The 19,853-nt window shown below is 43.1% G+C and overlaps 1 protein-coding gene across 1 annotated transcript in view; it reads left to right on the top strand.

Moving 5' to 3' along the window:
• Nucleotides 1–463: 463 nt before the first annotated feature.
• The window catches only part of FGFR1 (fibroblast growth factor receptor 1), a 97,082-nt gene continuing 77,692 nt past the window's right edge, over nucleotides 464–19,853 (top strand). Inside the window, exon 1 of the mRNA XM_083368450.1 lies at nucleotides 464–513. The gene's annotated coding sequence lies outside the window, so the exon portion shown is untranslated. The remainder of the gene's footprint in view (nucleotides 514–19,853) is intronic.

Genomic DNA, 19,853 nt, shown 5'->3' with positions numbered 1-19,853 from the left:
GCCCGAGCGAGTCGCCGCCAGCGCCGGTCGCCCTGTGGAGCGCCAGGAAGGAGAAGCCGCCGTCGTCGAGCTCGCTCGCTCTGTCCCCGGGAAGCGCGCGCCGGAGAGACCTTCCCGAGCTCCCCGTGGCCGCCGCCGCCGCCGCGCTCGCTTCTCCCGCGCCACCTGCCTGCCCCGGCCGGCCGGCCGCCTTCCCTCCCTCCCTCCCTCCCTCCCTCCTCCGGCCACTTGGAAGGCGGAGTTGCAGCCGCCGCTGCTGCTGCCTGCTGGGCAGCCTTCGCCAGCGCTCTCGGCGGGTCGGCGATGGAGCCCGGACTCTGAGCCGAGCCGAGGAGGAGGAGGAGGAGCGCGCGTGGCTCGCCTATTGTTTCCCGGCGGCGGCGGACTCGCTCTCGTCTCGGCCGGACCTGCGCGGGACACCTGGGGCCGCCGGCCTCGGAGTAGGGGGGGCGAGGTTCTGCCCCCCTAAAAGGCTCGCCTGCGCCCGGGAGGGCCGCTTCCCCCGTCCGAGCGGTAAGTTGGCCGCTGCTCGCTCGCTCGCCCGTGGCAGGAGAGAGAAAGTTTCGCCCAAACTTTTGCCTTTTCCCATCGGGGGTCCCTGCAGGCGCGGCCGTTGCGTCTCGGACCTCGGAGCCGACCGGGGAGCCATCCCGGGGGCCCGATCCTCGTTTGGGGAGGGGTAGCTTTTCCCCGGGGGGAAAAAAATGCTGGGGGGGGGTTGGCCGCGGCGAGTGTAATTGGCAAAGTTCCCGCTGGTATTCAGCTGAGCCGGAGTTCTCCATCGCCCCCGGCGTTTGGCGCCTGGCAGTGCAACGGCTTGGGGGGCGGGGGGGGGCCGCCGGTCGGAAACCGGCCCGCTTCCCCGCCGGTGCGAGAGGGGGAGAAAGAGACGGCCGGAGGCCCGCGGAGGGATGCCTACCGGCTGCGGATGTGCGGGGGCAGAGGGAAAGAGAGGTGGGTCGGTGGGTGTCTGACTGCCGAAGCCAGGGGGGCGGCGTGGGTGTTGGCCGCAATTCCTTTCGCTTTGGTGCAGTGGCTCGTGTCCACACGCACGCAGGAGGAGAAGCAGGCAGCGAGGTCCGCGTGTACGCACCTACAGACGTGCTTGGGTTCCGCAAGCCAGGGGTCGGTGGCTTTCCTAAACTGCCGCCGGGCGCTCCAAGCTGGAGAGCGGCTTGATTTCTCTTCTGGACTCCAAGCTAGTGGTTGGAAATGCCTGAAATTAAGGGAGGGGGATGTCCTCTGAGATAATAATAATAATAATAATAATAATAATAATAATAATAATAATAATAATAATAATAATAATAATAATAATAATACTCTTAAGAGAGCTTTAACTCGTGTCTGGGGGCTTCAAATCTATTCGGGACCTCAGTCGTGGCTTCGGATTTTAAACACGACCGTGTTTGGAACTATCGTTTGGAACTTGGACGATTTGACTTTTCAGTAGAAATAATCTTTCCTTGACTGGCCTTCCGAAATTTGCATTGTAGGCTCCTCCAGTACCCAGAACGGGTTTTGTTTCGTTTTGTGATGGAATTTTGTGAGGTGCCAAGCACACAGATGGAACTATGTAAAACCCCTTTTCTTCATTCTGGTACCCTCCGTGGATTGCAGCACCTAGAATCCCCAGCTGGCATGGGTTCTGTAGCCCAGCAGAGCTGGAGAGCTTAAGTGAGGAGAAGCTGCACTGTCTATGGAGATTCTCAATCTTGCCGGTCACGGTCACGGTTGTCCCACGGTTGTCCCAAAGGTGCTTTTTCCCCCCACCCCCTTTCTTTCAAAAGGCAATGAATTTTCTTGTTTCTTTTCTTCTGCTTCCCATCTAAGCAGCTTCCTCTGTTCTCAGCTTGGTTCACAAGGAAGAAGCTTCTTGAAAGGAAGTCTTCAAGAAAATCCAGGTGTCTTTTGAAAAAAAAACAACCACACACCTTGGGGGCAAGGCTGGTATTGTGCAAGTGCTAATGGATTTGGATTCATTGATAAGGCCAGGTAGTTTAGAGATCTGTTACAGGTAGTCCTCGACTTACAACAGTTCATTTAGTGGCCCTTCAAAGTTATGACAGCGCTGGAAAAAGATGACATCTAACCATTTTTCACAGTTACAACCTTTGCAGCTTTCGGTCCGTGCGATCGAAATTCAGATACTTGGCAACTGGTTCATACTTGCGACCCTTGCTGTGTCCCGGTGTTATGTGACCCTCACTTAAAAAAAGGAAATTTGGGGCTCACTTATGGTCGTGAGCCGAGGACTATCTGTACTCGGCAAGCCGTCTTTTTCATATGGCAGGAGTGAATGGAAGCTCCAACCAGGCAGCTGGGGAGTCCAGGAACCCCCATCTCCCCAACTGCCTGCTGGGTTGCTGACTAGAAGCAAAAGAAGAGAATCGAGGGACAGAAGGCCCATGAGGGCAGAGACTCTCCTCATTGCTGAAGCGCTGTCCAGGAAAACAAATGTATGGCCAGTCTCCACCATGCCAAACTGCCCCTGTTTCTCTACTTTGTTAGTCTTGACCCAACAAATGGACTTTGGGGCATATTGACCACCTGTTACTTGATGAGGTGGGAAGGGTTGGGAGGAGGGTTGTTTACAAGACAGAGGTGCTACTTATGTGTAAATTGGCTTGAAGAGGCCTCCCTATGCTGATTTCTTCTGGAGTAGTTGGATATCAAATCTGTTCCTTCCTTCGTGGTTGGCTGGTCTGCAGAAAGGACTAGGAAGCTGACTGCTGTTGCCAACATCTGTCCTTGGCTTGTGCTACGTTGGCTGGTAGGCAGGGAATGGTCTTTGAGCAGAGTCCTGTGGCATCCTTAAGAGTGGACCATGATATCATGTCCCAGTGGACTAGAGCAGGGGTGTCCAACCTTGACAACTCAAGATCTGTGGACTTCAACTCCCAGAATTCACCAGCCAGCTAGGGGAGTTGAAATCCACAAGTTCTTAATTCCCCAGCCAGAATTCTGGAAGTTGAAGTCCACGTGTCTTAAAGTCACCAAGGTTGGACACCCCTGGACTAGAGCCCAGTGCTCAGCTAGTACAGGTAGCCCTTGACTTACAACGGTTCATTTAATGACATTTCAAAAGTTACAACAACACTGAAAAAAGTGACTTATGGCCATTTTTCACATTTATATGACCATTGCAGCATCCCCAGGGTCACGTGATTTATATTCAGATGCTTGACCACTGACTCACTTTTATGACAGGCGCAGTGTCATGTGATCCTCTGTTGCAATCTTCAGACAAACAAAGTCAGTGGGGGGGAAACAGATTCACTTCAGAACCATATTACTAACTTAACAATTGCAGTGATTCAGTTAGCAAGAAAAGTCATAAAATGGGGCAAAACTCACTTAGCAACATAAATTTTCAGCTCAATCGTGGTCATAAGTCAAGGACTACCTGTACTGAATGCTATCCCTTGTGAGCATCTACATAGGCTTTCTGGGAGAGGAGATAAGCAATGGTCCTCCAGAGCAAGGAGACAAATGGTCAGACCTGTGACATGTCTCCTCATTGCTCCAAGGTATGCAAGATAAGGGAAAAGTTATCTGGTGCTTGCATGGGTATTCACATGTTGTGCAAATACAGGTGCAAAAGTTTGTTAGTTCAGCAAGGTCATTGGAATATAGCCATAAACATAGATATTATGCTATGGAACAAGAGCTCTGCAAGAGAAGTGCAGATGTTTTTATGTTGTCTTATGTTCCAGACCCTAGCTGCCTCTTCATGATTAATTGCCAGCTCAGGAGGAAATAATATCTTAATATTCCCATTTATAAGCATACAAATATTTATAAAAAACACGCCTTAAGGGGTAGACAGGGCTTTTTAGAATCAACTTGAAAGCAAATTGTTTCTCCCTTTGATAGTTTGGGGCTAGTTAATCTCTCTTATTCCTCCAGCTTCTATTCACTTTGGTGTGTACAGTAGCTAATATCCAACAGTATTCAGAGTCCATAAAAGACATTTTTAAGAATTGAATATCTTTTAAGTGCTTTATTCCAAATTAAAAGCTCCTCTCCCATCATTAACTGAAATGACCTTACCTTCAAAAAGTACTGTAACTATTTTTCAATAAATATATAAATAAATAGAAACCATAGTAGTGTACCTCGAGATAAGGGGAACGTCCATTTAGGTTATTTTGAAAGACTTAGTTATATGCAACTTCAACAATGTTCTGGCATAATGTCACTTTGGATTATGATTATGGTGGTTATGTTAATATGTTAGCTGCAGGACAGAATGCACACTTAACAGGCTGGGTTAGATAGAACTGTGTACGATGTTAAATCATAATAATGCTTGGTTTTGCGCTGGCATGCTACATGAATCCAGCCAACCTGATTTCTAAGCCATGATTTATGAGTTAGCATGTCTAAATCCCACCTATTATGGTTTATGCAATAACCATAGTTCGGGAAGTAATGGTTTGTTGTAAAATGTAAAGAGGGTCAGTAAAAGAAGAGAAGGATAGAATGGTTTTGTAAGTGAACAGTAAAGTAAACCCTTCAAGGGCAAGTATAGATATAGTTTGATTTTAATTTTAATATTTGTATTCTCTTGTATTTTATTGTTGTTAGCCACCCTGAGTCCTTTGGGAGATAGGGCGGCATATAAGTCCAAATAAATAAATAAATAAATAAATAAATAAATAAATAAATAAATAAATAAATAAATAAATAAACAAACTTGAGATGCAACTTTTTGAGGTGGAAAGTCTACCATATAAATTAAAATGGAAGTCAGTGATTCTTCTCAGTCATAAAGATCTGAGTCCCAGAACTAGATCATCTCCTCAAGTGCTGATTCTCTGAAGCTTACATTGGACACATGATAAAAAGAAAATAAAGTTCCCCTCCATCTTATCCTGCAGTCTTAAATCTGGGGAATTAAAACAGATTAAATGTTGTTGGCTTGCTAAAGAGTGGGTGATGAGCAAATCTCCTTCTCAGTTCTTATCTTGTAGTTCTTATCTTGTACGGAGCAATAAAAGGCTCATAAGAAACTTTATGATAGGTGACTTCTTCTACTGGATTACTTTCTTTCAGATGCTGTTTATGTTGGTTGAAAAGGGATTTAAATTTGTGAATTAAATAGCCCTTTTCTTGTTTTAAAAATTCAAGTATTAGACCACTTTTGAACTAATAAGGAACAATGGCATTCCAAATAAATACCCAAAGAAGGTTGAGTTGTCATCTTTTAAGGTGCTTAAGTGATAATTTGGCATGCTATTTAGCAAGGAAAGTAAATATGGAATACGTCGCATTTTCCAGGCTGTCTTGATGTCCTGCGTGAACTGGCAATCTGCTCTATACAGTGCTTTTTTGTGTAGCCAGATGAAATTCTGGAGAGAATTCAAAGGTTTCCTTGTTTTATCAGCATGCAATAGTCCAATAAAAAGTATGGAAATGTTTTTTTATTTATTTTTTCTGGAAATCAAAGCAACCCTTCCTTCTTACCTACCTACCTACCTAAGGTAAAGGTTCCCCCGCACATGCGTGCTAGTCGTTTCCGACTCTAGGGGCCGGTGCTCATCTCTGTTTCAAAGCCGAAGAGCCAGCGCTTGTCCGAGGACGTCTCTGGGGTCATGTGGCCGGCATGACTAGATGCCAAAGGCGCACGGAACGCTGTTACCTTCCCACCATAGTGGTCCCTATTTTTCTACTTGCATTTTTACGTGCTTTCGAACTGCTAGGTTGGCAGAAGCTGGGACGAGTAACAGGCGCTCACTCTGCTACACGGCACTCGGGATTCAACCTGCCAAACTGCCGACCTTCTGATCGACAAGCTCAGCATCCTAACCCACTACCTCCTACCTACCTATCTACCTACCTACATTATTTTTGCTTTCCTAACTGGAATACATTGGTGGTGCTATTTTTTTCCCCTCACAGCTGGAGTGCAAAAACTGTTTTCCACCAATGTTCCTGTGAATTTTGGTTTGAAGTATCTATGATTGCATAGATACTTTGTTGCATGTTATTGATTAAAGTTCCTCTTAAAAAACAAACATGGGGACTTCTGTGTATTTCATGTAAAAGTAGACCTTTTAGCACAAGTCCTTCTGTCCTTACGACAAAGACCATTTTGCTAGATCAAGGCACAAACCCTCTTTCTTCTCTGCTGAGCTAGTAGATTAATTCCATCTCAGCTATTCTTTCATCAGGGTTAACTTTAAAGGCTGCTCTCTGTGTATGTGTGTGATGCATTTTAATGGAATTACATTTATACTTTGATTTATTTGAATTAAAATATTTCTGTTCTGCCTTTTTATTCTTTCATAATGGAACAGGTCAGGATACATTCTACAAATAAATTGTAGAAGAGGGCAGAACGACTGCCAATGCCTATTAGGAAAATGCTTAGAGAACCCTCTATTATTAAATTCCAGGGTCTTGTATTATAGTCAAAGACCAAAGTCTTTCATCTGTGTAAAGCCCTTCATTCTTTTCTTGAGGATGGTTCCATATGAGGCATTTGTATTTCCCCAAACTCATATTGACACCAGTGTGATCACTTGACCTTGTCTCTATTCGGGAGCTGAGTTGATTTCTTTCCAGTTCAGCTGAAATGTCTGGGTGTTTAGTTTGGCAGCTGAAAACCTGTTCTCTTTGGTGGGACTAACTCCCAAGATTTTACCTTGTGTCTTTTCCCTGTTGGATACAACTAGTTCACCAGGCACCTTCCGGTGATGTTGCCATGATGGATGACTCCTCTTTTACAAAGCACCAAACCAGCAACCGTGATGGGAAAAGGGGATGGCTCTGATCAGGCTCCATTTTGACACGTTCCCATTTGTTGGTTGGCGAGAACATTGGTTGGGGGTTCTTCTTTGTGTTTTGATAGCAGTTGGGGTGAAAGCAGTTGGGGTGAAAGCAACCTTAGATCATCTCAAAGTGTTTCTAAGGGTCAGGGAGAGAAAAATAGTGGAGCGAGGCTTATTCCAGAGCTATTAGCATGTGTGAAGAGGATCCAAGAAATGAATGGATCTTAAGATATCGGAATCTAAACATCTAAACATCATGAAACCCTGGTGATCAGCAGATGGATTGTTTTGCTCCCTATTTGGTTCAGAGTGTGTCCATTCACAGGAGATATAATCCATGTTTTAAGTCCATTTTCCTCCTCTTACAAGTAGCTGATTTACATTCTCATCTTAACTGCTTGATGACTTATAATCAAGATGGTAACTCCCGTGTGCTAATGAGTCATCTCAGTGAGAATGCTAGTGCTTTTATTATACTAATCTTGAGCTTTTGGTGGAAATGTAGGATCTGTAGGAATTTGCTATACGTTGAGTCAAGTTAATGCTCTGCTTGTTCCAGAATTGTGTTTTCTAACTGGTACTGGGATGTTTTTCAGCATAATGTCTTACTGCCAGCCTGCTCCCTGATGTTTTTAATTAAATGATCTTCCAATGAATTCTCCCCACCATTTTGAGAACTGTAGGTTACAGGGCTGTACACATTTACTTGGGAGAAATGGATCTATGGAGCTGAATGAAATTTTCTCTTGAGTTCCTATGATCAGACTGCAGTACTCTTATTTCATTTCTTAGTTCCTTGTCCGCTTATCAAAATATCACCTGACCCTGCCGATTAACATAGGTGCTGTGGAATTCAAAAGACAAAGGGTATTTCGATCTTGGAATGTTGGCAGCCAATCAAACGTTAATAAGTGGCTAAGCTTTCTCTTCCAAACAGGCATTCCTTAGAAAACATTAGCAAGCATCGAAAATCTGTACAATTTGCTTTTCTGCTTCTTCAAAACTCTCCTTTTTTATTTTAGACTTTTAAAAACTGGGAAATCATTTCTGTTTTGCTTGACTAAATCAATCATTTCCTTGAAGGTTTTCTAGAGATCTTTAGTTCACCTTACCTATCTGAATAGGTAGAGGTTCAGATACGGGAGACAATGTGAGGATTGTGAGTTTTAATACCCAGCCTGGTATAGCTAAGAAAAAAAGGAAAGACATGACGCTTCTTCTAACTGCCCTTGCCTGCTAGATATGGTCATTTGTTCCCATCCTAGATTTGCATGATTGAGAAAGACTTCTCTAGGGCCTCAGGTTTAGATAAGATTTAAATACATTATTCAAAAAACGACAAGAGGAAAAACCCCTTTATTTATAAATGAAGGCTGAAGAAGGATAATGTGTCTTAAGACTCTAAGTTTATTTATTTATTTATTTTATCACATTTATATACCGCCCTTTCCCGAAGGACTCAGGGCGGTTTACAGGGTGATTAAAAAACAAAGATACAAAAGTTAAAAACAGATTTAAAAAATTATATTCGTCCCTGCATAAATAAAACCCCAGTTAAAATTAAGATTAAAGCTAAAATTAGAATTCTCAGCTAAAATTACTGATCCTCGAGATGCTGCCAAACTTGCTGTGAATCCCAGCATTTGACATTGTTGACCAGGTTTGCAGTAAAAAGCTTAGATGTAAGTGCTTGAGGTTAGAAAATGCAGAGAAACTTTCACCACCACAAACATCCAGGGAGTTGGGGTGGGGGCAACTATCTTCCTCTTTCCCCTCAACCCTTAGGTGAGAGAAAGCACCATCTTTCCGCATTTTTTTTTCCTTTCCTAAATCTTCCTGTCTCCCGAGGGTTGAGTGAATTGAATTGTACTATTACCGTTTCCTGTTTTCAGTTGTCGCCTTTGGCCAAAGGGAATGACTTATGGAGACCCTAGATAAATACAACAAATTCTACTTTGTTTGCAGTCATAGCAGAAGCAGCCCAGGATCCAGGGAGGGGGGAGGGGCAGGTGGGAGGGGGGAGGGCTCAAGATGAATATTCAAAGTTGAGCAGATGGATTCCTGCAGACTTTGTTGTTTCCCCCAGCCTAGCGTGGTGTAAATAATCACGCATAGAGGAATTCGCCAAGGCTGAGCTCTGTTGGGGCCTGTCACTGCATTTCTTTGGCAGAAAGCCATTCCTCCCCAGCACACACACACACACAAGCTCTTTCCTTCCGTAATCTCAGGGGTGGTTGGCAGACCCTTCCATTGTCCTCTTCAGAGAGGATTAAAAAGCATCAAGACAGTCTCTGACTGGAATAGAAAAGAAGATCCTGCTTGGGAATGAGACATTGGCTAGAGGGGGAAGAAAGAAACAAGAGAGTCCTTTACAGCAAGTTGTTTTTGTCTGAGCATAATAAGAAGTGCAGGCACGTAGGACCAGGGATGAAGGAGGACTTTCCAGTTTCTGGAAGATTCAGGACCTTTGCTGCTTAGTTTTAACTCTCAGGTACATCACCCTTTGGAAATAAAACATGTGGAACCCAAAGCTAAATTGCAATCTCCCCTTTTCAGTCAGTCAGCAGCCACAGATTCAGAGGAGGTCTCTGTTGTGGAACGCAATCAACATGGCAGTTCTTCTGACCAAGCTCTTGATGCTTGTGGAAAGGCTTTCTTTTGCAAAACAATGCCACAATCCACACCTGCTATAAACATAGTCTGAATAAATGGAAGCTAGATAGATGGGTTGCATTAGGGCATAATGTGGGAGTTACTAGGTCGGTACAGATAGTCCTTGACTTACAACCATTTGTTGAATGACTGTTCTGAGTTATAGCAGAACTTTAAAAAGGGACTTATGACCATTTCCCCCAGTTTGGACTGTAGCAGTATCCCTGTGGTCACATGATCAAAATTTGGATGGTTGGCAACTGGCATGTATTTAGGCAGTTGCAGCATCGTTCATGTACAGGGAGTGCAGAATTATTAGGCAAGTTGTATTTTTGAGGATTAATTTTATTATTGAACAACAACCATGTTCTCAATGAACCCAAAAAACTCATTAATATCAAAGCTGAATATTTTTGGAAGTAGTTTTTAGTTTGTTTTTAGTTATAGCTATTTTAGGGGGATATCTGTGTGTGCAGGTGACTATTACTGTGCATAATTATTAGGCAACTTAACAAAAAACAAATATATACCCATTTCAATTATTTATTTTTACCAGTGAAACCAATATAACATCTCAACATTCACAAATATACATTTCTGACATTCAAAAACATAACAAAAACAAATCAGTGACCAATATAGCCACCTTTCTTTGCAAGGACACTCAAAAGCCTGCCATCCATGGATTCTGTCAGTGTTTTGATCTGTTCACCATCAACATTGCGTGCAGCAGCAACCACAGCCTCCCAGACACTGTTCAGAGAGGTGTACTGTTTTCCCTCCTTGTAAATCTCACATTTGGTGATGGACCACAGGTTCTCAATGGGGTTCAGATCAGGTGAACAAGGAGGCCATGTCATTAGATTTCCTTCTTTTATACCCTTTCTTGCCAGCCACGCTGTGGAGTACTTGGACGCGTGTGATGGAGCATTGTCCTGCATGAAAATCATGTTTTTCCTGAAGGATGCAGACTTCTTCCTGTACCACTGCTTGAAGAAGGTGTCTTCCAGAAACTGGCAGTAGGACTGGGAGTTGAGCTTGACTCCATCCTCAACCCGAAAAGGCCCCACAAGCTCATCTTTGATGATACCAGCCCAAACCAGTACTCCACCTCCACCTTGCTGGCGTCTGAGTCGGACTGGAGCTCTCTGCCCTTTACCAATCCAGCCACGGGCCCATCCATCTGGCCCATCAAGACTCACTGTCATTTCATCAGTCCATAAAACCTTAGAAAAATCAGTCTTGAGATATTTCTTGGCCCAGTCTTGACGTTTCAGCTTGTGTGTCTTGTTCAGTGGTGGTCGTCTTTCAGCCTTTCTTACCTTGGCCATGTCTCTGAGTATTGCACACCTTGTGCTTTTGGGCACTCCAGTGATGTTGCAGCTCTGAAATATGGCCAAACTGGTGGCAAGTGGCATCTTGGCAGCTGCACGCTTGACTTTTCTCAGTTCATGGGCAGTTATTTTGCGCCTTGGTTTCTCCACACGCTTCTTGCGACCCTGTTGACTATTTTGAATGAAACGCTTGATTGTTCGATGATCACGCTTCAGAAGCTTTGCAATTTTAAGAGTGCTGCATCCCTCTGCAAGATATCTCACTATTTTTGACTTTTCTGAGCCTGTCAAGTCCTTCTTTTGACCCATTTTGCCAAAGGAAAGGAAGTTGCCTAATAATTATGCACACCTGATACAGGGTGTTGATGTCATTAGACCACACCCCTTCTCATTACAGAGATGCACATCACCTAATATGCTTAATTGGTAGTAGGCTTTCGAGCCTATACAGCTTGGAGTAAGACAACATGCATAAAGAGGATGATGTGGTCAAAATACTCATTTGCCTAATAATTCTGCACTCCCTGTATGTATGTGTGTGTATGTATATATATATATATATAGAGAGAGAGAGAGAGAGAGAATAGAATAGAATAGAATAGAATAGAATAGAATAGAATAGAATAGAATAGAATAGGAAGGGACCTTCTATATATTAAAAATGGCACAATCAATTGAGTTTATCCATCATGTAAAGTCATCAGTTACGGCTGACAAATGACTATGGCCAAAGGCAATGTAACTTACTAAGCCAAGTCTGTACAAATTGTATTTCCATTTTAGGACAATCTTAGCAGTCGTCGTTTAGTTAAGGAGTGGTTTAAAGGCAAATCTGGCTGGGTGAGGGCATTTGGAGAGGTGTATTAGACCACAACTCTCAACTTCTCTGGATGTCACTAGATGTGTAAAAAAAAAAGAACAACCCCAACCCCATGGCAGTTAATTTCTGTTTCAGAAGGTGTTAGTTTATCTTATTTTTCTTTTTGAGTTTCTCATAGGTAGTTGCTCGAGAGCTTTAAAATTGTGTTGGACCCATGCACATATCCTGCAAGAAGAAGAAACTTTTGGCTGCACTTCCATATCTGAATATTAATTTTCCTTCTGAAGCTGTTGGAATAATGGATCAGTGCCGTCACTCTGTACTCAAAGCAATTAGAAGGACCATTTTTAAGAAAATGGTTTTTACTATGATGTGCAGAAGTGGGTTTTTTCCCCTCTTAATTCTTCTCATTCAGCATCTGTACACTTGTTGCCTCCAAAAATAAAACGTCCAAGTTGAGTTTGACGCTTGGTGATTTCATGGCCGTGTCCATGCATATTCTTGGCAACAGATTGCCATGGCTGCTTTCTGGGATTTTTTTTCAGCCCTCCCATCTATGCTGCAATTCCAGTTTTCTGTGGCAGGTTCTCATCAATTACTAACTAGACTCAAGCCCCTTTAGCTTTTGAGCTATAAAAAGATCAGCTGAGTGCTGATATGTGCTGAAATACACACACACAGCTTGCAAATTGGGGACAAGGTTATAACTGAAGCTGTAATTTAATTTAAGATGTTGGGTCTGGTAGAATTTGGACTAAGAAATTGGCCATAAGCATTTGCAGACTGCATGCATTTAGCAGTTAAATTGCTTCTCATGTTGTATGGACTTGAGTCTGTGCTCTCTCCCTTTGTACTTTTCAGGCTGATAACTAAATATAAAACTGACTCTAAATGCCATAATTCCCAGCAAGCTTGCTGGTTGGCTAACTGGCTGGGAATATGAGAGATATTTCAGACCATCGTAAAGTTAGGGAAGGCTGGCATAAGGTACCAAGTGGCTTCCATACTTGGTTTAAATCTCACCTCGGCTGCAGATTTGCTGTCTTGATTCAGATGTAATCAGCTAAGCTAGAAGGTGGCTTGTTTGGCTTGGTGGAAAGTCTTTTGGCTCTTGTGGTTTGTAAACCATGATTTATGATTTTGCCAGGTTCGGTGAATCTCAGCACTTGTGGTTGAGTTAAATCGTGATAAATCAAACCATGACTTGGTATGATGATGAACATAGTAATTAGGAGGCCGTCAGTGCTTATGTTCTTTTCTAGACTAAACCTTCCCTATCCACAGCTTTCTGTCTGGAGATGAGAATATGGACCTGCTTATTAGAGGTGAGATAATGATTACAATGAAATACATGCTTTGAACACTGGAAATGCAGTTAAGGGTTTGTTGACAGACTTGGTAATTGTCTGCACTAAAGTATGAATAAGGGATTACTCAGAGCTATTAAATGACTTTGTGCGTTCAAGCTGGCTTCTTCTCTTGAACGAAATATAGATGACATTTCCCATCTTGGATCTATCCTGATGTTTAATGGGGGCTGAGATCCTTGTCCATGGCTGTGATTTGGGGTCCAATTTCACGTTCTGAGAAGACAGAAAACAGGGTGCCTTATCTTCAAATCCCTCCCTGAAACCTTGCGGGGAGAAACATCAGACCCAAAGGTACAACTACAGAATGTTCAGTTCAGTTGAAATTAAGCAACATAATTTTATTGATCTGTTTTTTTATTTCCTAACATCAGAGAGGCATACTCAGTATTCTCCTTTAGTTTTACTTCCCCTGACAATAAATGTAGCCCTACAGTCTGGAAAATTTCTCAGACCTAGCCTAGCAAAAAATTGGCTGTACTCTTTAACAAAAATCCTCTTATGTGTCATTTTCAAGTAAAATATATTCAAGTTGCTGTCTAAATAAAATATGTGCGTTCAATTGTTGTTGTTCGGTCACTATGTTGTGTCTGACTCTCCACGGTCCCATGGACCACAGCACGTTAGCCCCTCCCCCCAATTTAGAATAGAATAGAGCTGGAAGGGACCTTGGAGGTCTTCTAGTCCACCACCACCCCACCCCACCCCGCTTAAGCAGAAGAACTTACACCATCTCAGACAGGTGATTGTCTAGTCTTTTCTTAAAGATCTCCAGTGATGAGGTGTCCACGATTTCTGAAGGCAAGCTGTTCCACTGGTTGATTGGCCTCACTGTCAGGAAGTTTCTCCTCAGTTCTAGGTTGCTTCTCTCCTTGATCAGTTTCCAACCATTGTTTCTCGTCCTGCCCTTTGGTGCTCTGGTGAACAACCTGGCCCCTGCTGCCTTGTGGCAGCCCCTCAAATACTGGAATACTGCTATCATATCATTCCTATTTCTTCTTTTCTTTAGACTAGCCAAACCCAAGTCCCACAACCGTTCTTCTTATGTTTTAGCCTTCAGGCCTTTGATCATCTTAGTTGCTCTTCTCTGAACTTTCTCCAAACTCTCAACATCTTTTTTGTGATATGGTGTCCAAAACTGGCTGCAGTATTCCAGGTGTGGTCTTACTAGGGCTTTGTAAAGCGGTACTAGTACTTCGTGTGATCTTGATTTGCCACTATCTGCTGGTGTTTGCCCAAATTCATGTTCATTGGGTCGATGACACTATCTCATCCTCTGCCATCCCCTTCTCCTTCTGCCTTCCATCTTTCCCAACATCGGGGTCTTCTCCAATGAGTCTTCTAATTAGGTGGCCAAAGTATTTGAGCTTCACCCTCAATATCTATCCTTCCACAAGTCAGGGTTGATTTCCTTTAGGATTCACTGATTGGATCCCCTCTTATGTGAAGGGGATATGAATTCTACACACAGGCAACGATTTTTTTCTTTTGGAAATATTCCATGGTTTTGCTAGTTTATGGGTGGGTGACCAGTAACAGATGTTGGCCGTGGTGGTGGGGATCCAGTTGTTATTGCTGATATGCCTCTTGACTCTGTTCCCTTTTATTTTCCCCCTAGAATATTCTTAGATGTCTACCTTTTGTCCTCTGTAGTTAACCAGCACTCATTTTAAACTTCCTGGGAGCCAATTTGTAACTCTTACTTCAGCAAAATTTTAGGCAGCAATGCACTGAAAATGGCCTGATGACTTTAAAAAAAAGGCAGGTGGCAACTTAAATGTAGCATTCCATCACAACAGAGTCATTTTTTTTAATTAAGATGAGCATAATATAAAAGGGACGCAGTGGCTCAGTGGGTTAGGATGCTGAGCTTGTAGATCAGATGGTTGGCAGTTTGGCGGGTCGAATCCCGAGTGCCGCGTAACAGAGTGAGCGCCTGTTACTCGTCCCAGCTTCTGCCAACCTAGCAGTTCGAAAGCACGTAAAAATGCAAGTAGAAAAATAGGGACCACTCCGGTGGGAAGGTAACAGCGTTCCGTGCACCTTTGGCGTCTAGTCATGCCGGCCACATGACCACGGAGACGTCCTCGGACAAGCGCTGGCTCTTCGGCTTTGAAACGGAGATGAGCACCGGCCCCTAGAGTTGGAAACGACTAGCACGCATGTGCGGGGGAACCTTTACCTTTAATATAAAATACAAGTGACAATTAAAATAATTGGGAAATGGGAAAGGGAAAGAGGGGGGGGAAAGCGTACAGGATGAACAGGAAAAGAAAATAAAAGTATTCCAACCTTTTTCAGCACATAGAATAAAAAAATCAAGATACAACCTTTACATTTTACTTCTACGTGCTTACTAAGGACTAGCCATTTCTATAATAACAAGCTAATCTAATCCCAAAGTAAAGATTTCATTTTTCCCCATCTTGAGCACAAAATCTAGAAGCAGTTTCCAAGCAGAAACAAAATTAGAGATTTTTTTTTCTAAAATAGTTAATTTTGCCTGCCATCTCTGCTGAGTTCCATCAGTTCTTCCATTGTGGGGGATCAATATGCAGCAGAATCATTCTTCCATCCTTCCCACTCAGGAAAAATTAAGAGCTAATTCTGCAACCAGATGAAAGCCTCAAGGCAGCCTGAGCTCAGTGGAAGGACTTGGCCAACTAGGACATGAATTTTAAATCTTGGTCTTTGCTGCGATGGACTTGTTCTAAAGTTTGCAGTGGAGCTGCTGACGCCAGATGACATGAACAAGCTTCCTTGCCAAAAGAAAAGTTCTCCGGAAATATCTGTTGATTCAAACTGTCATCGACCAGGCATGAACTCTTGGTTACATTTGAGAGGCACCAATGAGGTGATTTCCAGATTCCACTCAGAGATCTGGTTCTTCACCTTGAAGGATCTAATTAACTTAGGACCCAGATACTTTTGAGTTTCAGGAACCAGCCATGCATCTGTGGAGATTCTCAGCCATCCAGGTTATGGTTGTCCCTATCCAAGAAGAGAAGAACTGAAGAAGCTTCTTGGATGAGAAACGAAATGTCTTCAGGGAAAAACAAAGAAAGTCCAGTTGCCTTTTGAAAAAGCACCTTTGGGATAATCAGCAATGTTTTTTTTTATCAAGATACCATTTCACGACATGGTCTGTGTTGTGCATCTCCCAGTAGTGCCTACTTTTTTCTATTCTCTCTTCCCTGTTAGTGGAACTCACGCCCTACATCCTATTTCACCAAAGACAAAGTTTCCTTGGCTAGCCATGTTAGTTTGGCTCCTGGGACAGAAAACTATGTCAGCAGCTCTTCTGCCAGACGGTAACTAGGCAGCAGTGTTACGTTCAACAATTAACAGTCTGCCCTTTAATAGCGCCCAAAATCAACAGCCTGCAATCTTGATAATTTTCGGTCAGCCTGACATAACAGGGAGAAGAAGGAAGAAGGAAAAAATTGTCTGGGTATCACAACAAGACTTAAAATAACGGAAGGAGGGCAGAGCACATATTTGCTAGGTCTGAATAAGATATCTGAACCTGTGGAAGTGCACAGGTAAACATATATAAAACACAGTGAGACGGAGGAATTCCGTATTTGCTTATAGAATTTTCTGCATGATCAGAGCCTCTATTTGATCATGACCGTACATTGGTTCTGTATGTTTTCAAATGGATGCTAGTAGAAGCCCCAAGAGATAATGGCATAGAGTTATCAGCGATGTGGCCAAGGGATCCCTCCCCATACACTTAACCAGTGTTTCTAAACTTTGGCCACTTTAAACTCTGTAGACTTTAACTCCCAGAATTTCCCAGCCAATGTGTAAGATTCTGAAAGTTGAAGTCCACACAGCTTAACGTGGCCAAGGTGGAAAAACACGGCCTTTGACCACATCGCTGCTTCTTTAGCTATGATTTTTGATCAGGATTAGGTACAAATTTAACTCAGCTGCAGATTGGGGGTTGGTGAAGTGTGGTCTTCCAGATGTTGTTGAATGGACCATTGACATATTGACATCTAATGAGAGTTAAAATTCCCTAACATATGGAGGCCATCTCTTGCCCATCCCATCACAGATTTGAACCCAACCGCTTTCCAACTGGGAGGCAAAGCTACCCTAATCCTAATCAGGAGCAGCCAGTTTTGTTTTTGTTTTTTAGTTATATTGTGATTTTCATGTGCTATTCTGGGAAAATTCTATTATGAATGTCAATTAAGAGGCTATTAGTGCTATTCACTCCATTTTATGCATCAAAGCACCAAGATTAGCAGAAACTAATAGTACAAAGCCAGCCATGGTAGGGATTTCTTTAAAACCCATTTTAACAAAGTGCTAATGGTCTTTACTTAACTGTGGTTAACTACTGGGAGTGAGACAGCCCCGTGTTGAGTTATAAGATCTGTTGGTTAATATGATCTGTCAGTTAATACATCACAAACACATATCTGTGAATAATGGTTTAAATTATGTTTCTTAATCTTGGCAAGTGGCAGAAGTATACAACTCCCAGAATTTTCAACAATTGCCAGATGACTGGTGATTCTGGGAACTGACACCCATCCATCCAGAAGCTGCCAAGTTGAGAAAAACTCTCCTAGGTTGGGATGCCTGCTACTAGGCGAATATGTTCTCTGCCCCAGAAAAAGACATTCTTCTTGTAGTTATTTCTATAATGTTATAATCAGTCATTTTTTAGTAGCCAATGAGCCCTGGTGTAATGGATTGTGAATACTTTTGTATTTCCTGTCTATTGTTTTAAAATAGTGCCGTATTGTTTATTTTCAGGGTTTAATATTTACAATGTTGCAACTGACTTATTAAGAACTTATTAAGCCTCAAGGGAGGAAATAGGACCACGAGTATTTGCTCTTAGTCACTTCTTCTGGTATGTAAGAATCACTGCACTGCTGCCAGTTGAGAGCTGGTTTGACATATAGTGGTAAAGAGCATGAACTATGAATGGGATTCACCTCTGCCAGTAACCTACTAGTCAAGAAGGGTGACAAAGATGATTAGAGACTAAAATGTATGAAGAATGGTTGCAGGAATTGGGTTTGTCTAGTCTAGTGAAAAGAAGGACTAGGAGAGACATGATAGCAGTGTTTCAATATATTTGAGGGGCTGCCACAAAGAAGAGGGGGTCAGCCTATTTTCCAAAGCAGCTGAAGGCAGGACAAGAAGCAATGTATGGAAAATAATCAATGAAAGAACCAACCTAGAACTAAGGAGACCTTTCCTAACAGAACAATTAATCAGAAGAACGGCTTGCCTTCAGTAGTTGTATAGGAAGATCCTATACCCGTGGTGGCAAACCTTCAACACGTGTGCCACAGGTGGCACACAGAGCCCTCTCTCTGGGCATGCGCACCGTCACCCCACTGCTAGGCCTTCATCTGGTTTTATAAAACCTTTTCACTTTAGCCCTCTGCCGCCGCGTGCAAAAAAAAAGGTTCAATCAATCAATTTCAACTTCTTGCGGGGGAAAAAAAAGATCTCGCAAAGTTGGGATTGATTGATTGATATTTTTAGTCCCACCCAGTCCAGCCATGCCCACCCAATTGGCCACACCCACACAACGAGCCACGCTCACCCAATGGGCCACGCCGACCCGGCACACAGCAATACATAAGTGGGTTTTGGGTTACAGTTTGGGCACTCAGTCTCTAGAAAGTTTGCCATCACTGCCATATACCATTTCAGACAAGTGGCTGTGCAGTCTCTTCTTAAAAGCCTCCAGTGATGGAGCAACCACAACTTCTGGAGGCAAGCTGTTCCACTGGTTAATTGCTCTCACTCTTAGTAAATTTCTTTAGTTTAGGTTGCTTCTCTCTTTTAGTTTCCATCCATTGTTTCTTGTCTTGCCTTCTGGTGCTTTGGAAAAATTTGGGTCTAAACCTTGATGTCTTTTGGCATTAATGTTTCCTTGCAGTTTTTTGTATTCTTCTATGGATCTTTCTGGGTAGGCCAGTAGGCCTGCATAAATGTTCTCTTGCCGTGTGGTAGGGGGTAGTAGCCATTGCCGTGTGTGCTAAACTTTTACTTAGTATTTGAAGATGTGCTAAAACCTTAAGCATATACACCCCAGGAGGATGTTATGAAGGTGGGTGGGGAACCAACCTGAGGTGAACAAGTTCCCATAGCTGGGAAGGAAGGAAGGAACGGAAATCGTCTCTGTTTGCTTTCCATCCTTGTGCAATGAGCACTGAGGTTGTTCAAATTTATATAGAGTCTGTGTAAATACCAAGAAGAGCTGAGTCTCTATATTCTTTGAGTTCAATTGCCTCTTCACAGAACAGCCAAGACTCATAAGGGACTTCTGTTCCTGGTCAGAGCACTCCCTGGCCATGTGTATAAAATTGTTGTTGTTGTTCAGTCACTAAATTGTGTCCGACTCTTTGCAACCCTGTGGACTACAGCACATCAGGCCTCTCTGTCCTCTGCTGTCGCCCTGAGATTTCCCAAATTCATGTTTATTGTGTTGATGACACTGTCTAACCATCTCCTCCTTTGCCGTCCCCTTCTCCTTTTGCCTTCAGTCTTTCCCAACGTCACCAGGGTCTTTTCCAATGAATTCTTTCTTCTCATTTGTTGGCCAAGATACTTGACCTTCAGCTTCCTTATCTGTCCTTCCAAAGAACAATCAGGATTGATTTCATTTAGGATTGATTGGTTTGATCTCCTTGCAATCCAAGGAACTCTCAAGAGTCTTCTCCAACACCACAACATGAAAGCATCACTTCTCCAGCACTCAGCCGTCCTTATAAAAACTTCCAATGTTGGAGCATTCACAACTTCTGGAGGCAAATCGTTCCACTGATTAATTGTTCTAACTGTCAGGAAATTTCTCCTTAGTTCTAAGTTGCTTCTCTCCTTGATTAGTTTCCATCTGTTGCTTCTTGTCCTGCCTTCAGGTGCT

Source organism: Vipera ursinii (assembly GCF_947247035.1).
Source record: "Vipera ursinii genome assembly, chromosome: 8".
NCBI classification, from domain to species: Eukaryota; Metazoa; Chordata; class Lepidosauria; order Squamata; family Viperidae; genus Vipera; species Vipera ursinii.
Note: the sequence above shows the minus strand (reverse complement) of the source record. Positions and strands in the feature narration are given on the sequence as shown.